Below are 3364 nucleotides of genomic sequence, written 5' to 3' on the forward strand. Positions count from 1 at the left end.
ATTTTTTATAACACACGCAGTCTATGCCTTCTTCAAATTAAAAAGGTTGATAAGAGAACTATCAGGAGGTATTTTTGAAATATAAAAAATGATGGTCCATGTTCTTTCACATTTTCCACTTGGTTAAAGACGTCACGTGTTGAGGTCCAACTCGGGTTGGTCCTAGTTACCACTTACACTATTTGTAGCTCAGGCCCATTCAAATTTTGATGAAAACCCAACCTGAATCCACCAATCCCGTTGGTCATTCTAAGATCGAAATATAAAATGTTTTTGACAGAGAGGATCTATTTAGTAAAAACACTTACAAATTAGAGCAAAAGTTTTAATAAATGCATGAAACTATAACGGGTGTCTAAGTAAATGACCATTGAGGAAAAACAAAACTATTTGCATCTAAATTCTCTAATCTAATCCTGTTTTGTAGATCCAGATCTACAATAACAAGAGAGATCATTGGTAGATTAAAGATACAGAAGAAACAAAATATGACAAACACCTTTTCTAGTTTGATAAAGAGAAATTAAAAAAAAAAAAAAGGCTTATACTGCTTGAGATCCAATAAGCTTTGTTAATCCAAAAGTAATGGCCATAGCCAACCACTCACCAATTAGAACCCTGAAACAAGCCCTCCCCACCGGTGCCTTTCCCATGGCCGCCCCTAGACCTCCAAATACCAACAACGCCAACCTGGAGACTGCAACCACCACCCCTAGCCTCACTCTGTATTCTCTGATGAAGGACGTGGCCAGCAGTGGAACCATAGCTTCGATGGCAAAGGTGAGGGTGGACGCTGCCACAGCCAGGAATGGATTCAGCAGTTTCTCCTTTTTGTTTTCTTCATCGCTCTCGCTGCCATCTCTCGATCTGTTCTCTCTTTTCATCTGAGCCACTTCTATGTCAAATTGCGAGTAAACCGAGACAAATTCTCCTATCGCCATACTGGATGCTCCGGCGACCAGTCCGGCAAAGCCGGTAACGATCATCGCTTTTGCATCTTGTTTCACCACGCCAACATAGATCATTAGTGATGTGGTTGAGACCAGCCCATCATTTGCACCAAGCACTGTGGCTCGGAGCCACTAGGCTCTTTGGGTGTAGTCGAAATCCTTCACTGTTAGACAGTTTTGTATGCCCTTAGCTTCAATCAAAATTGATGTACTTTATGAGTTTATTGTAAATGAATAAAAGTGCATATTTGATTCATGTTCCCTTGGTATGTTTCTGTGTAATACCCTTAAACTGGACACTTATTGAGACTCGTGTTAGTTTAGAATGTTCACAGCCAGTGGGTCGGTCTGGGGAGACCTATCCTGACAAGACTGACACTGTGGTACCACCAAGTTGGTTGGGCTGGCTTGTCTCAGCTACCGAGAGACCTATCCTGACAAGGCTGACACTGTGGCTTGTCTCCTATTCCTTTTGGTTCAGATCTGGTTGAGTTTAAGGTTCAAGAATGATCCTTGAAAATATGATTTTCTAAATAGGGAATGTGATTCCCAATTGAAGGGAGAAAAATTTTTGAAAATATTCCACAATCTTTGGGCATCCATGGGATGGATCTCTCATCCCTTCAGTGGTATTAGAGCCAGGTTCAAATCTTGAACCATTCTGTTTCAGATCTGAACCTGCGCAATTAGGGAGAAGGCGTTCTACCCAATTTGCACAGATATGGTTTTTTGGGAAATTTGTTCCCAAAACAGAAGGGCAAATAATCTGAAATTAATTTTAAATAAATCTGATTATTATTTCGATTTGTTTTTTATAATTTTCTTGATTTATGGGCTGTTCGTACAAGAGGAGATCGAATTCTTGGTTTACACAGGGAACCTGCGATTTTGCAGTTCTTGAATTATTTTTGGGTCTATAAATATTTTTTTTATTTTCTAGACTCAATGTATAAGTATTCGATCTGATGTAATTATTGATAGAAATAGGATTTCTATTTATTTTTTATTTTGGATCGAAGATGGCGGCTGAAAAAAAGGAAATTTCGTAGAGAAGGAGATTTCGCAGATGGGAGAAACGCTATCTGCAATTTGCAGTTTGTGAAACTGAATTCTGTGATCTAACCTCTGTTTTGCAGGATGGATTGTGCGAACAACCCTGATTAACTGATTCTTGTTTTTTCTTTTATCAGTATTTAATGTCAGATTATTTTCTTGAATTAAGGATTTAATTAAAAATCAAACCCTAGACCCATTCGAGCCGAGATTGGTTCAAACTGTTTGGACCAATTCTAGGGTTTAATCAAGGCTGAAAGTCAGCCCTAATTTCCCACAAATGGGCCTAAGGATTGATATTTAATTAAATGGTTAATTCGGCCCAGCCTATAAAGCCTTGTTTTAAATAGTTAAAACTGCAAAAGCCCATTTTAAAGGATAAAGCTATATGGGCCGAACTGGGTAACCCTAATTCAGCCCATATACCTAGATAATATTAATGGTTAATATTATGAAATTTTAACGGGCTTCCAACGGGCCTTACAGATAATTAATTGATTGGATGTGTGATGTGCTGCGTACATGGGCCATAAGTACTTGGTCATTGGATGACTTCCCTCAGTGGTGGGCCCCACACCTCATCAAGAGGTTACGTGCAGAACCCTAGCCGATTCAACGCCCACCGAAATCTGACTTTATGAAAGTCAGTGGGAGCCACTTTGGTTTGACCTAAATCAAACTAGGGCATAATTTTGTTCCCTCCAGCTAATATGAGTGCATGTGATAAGGAGATTCATATGATGAACTCTCTAAAGGCCTTCCATCATTAGCATGAGGATGGGTCCTTCAGTAATGAGGAAACGCACCAGAAAATGGGCTATCCATTTGCTGTTGGCCTTGTCTGAGTGTTTAATAAGATGATAGGGGTGTCATAGACCGATGTGGGAGGGGCTTCAACAGAAAATGGGAACTCTCTCACGGTACCTTGGCGTTCACGATTATGATGGGTAAGCACTCACTGGACAGAAAGGTTTACCTGAAAACGGCTCTGAACCTTGTCTGACAGAGGCCAAAGGTAAAACTCATATGATGAGTGGATATGATCCTTCACAGAAAGGTGGTGGGGTTATGCAGCTAAAACAGTTGGCTCCATGCACCCTATGTGATTTCCCACATTTCCAGAGACAACCCGTAGTCTCCGTCACTGAGAAAGGAAGGTGACGGGTTTGTCGAAGCCCTCAAAATTAGTACTTGTCCCACAATAAAATATTTGCAGTAAAAGTGGTTCTAAGTCGAATCCCACAGGGAGCAAATCAGTAATCTCTTAGCTGAATGGGTAAAGTAATTGTGTGGGAAAATTAAGTAACTAAAATTATAATAATAACAAACTAAACAAACAAGAGAAAATCAGTCTTACCGAA

General features: G+C 39.8%; 1 pseudogene; it reads right to left on the reverse strand.

The window, feature by feature from the left end:
- Positions 1–542: 542 nt before the first annotated feature.
- LOC148852753 (vacuolar iron transporter homolog 4 pseudogene) lies at positions 543–1106 on the reverse strand (annotated as a pseudogene).
- Between the last annotated feature and the right edge of the window lie 2258 nt (positions 1107–3364).

Source organism: Nelumbo lutea, chromosome 5 (genome assembly GCF_056320005.1).
Source record: "Nelumbo lutea isolate HS-2025 chromosome 5, American lotus-T2T, whole genome shotgun sequence".
Lineage (NCBI taxonomy): Eukaryota > Viridiplantae > Streptophyta > Magnoliopsida > Proteales > Nelumbonaceae > Nelumbo > Nelumbo lutea.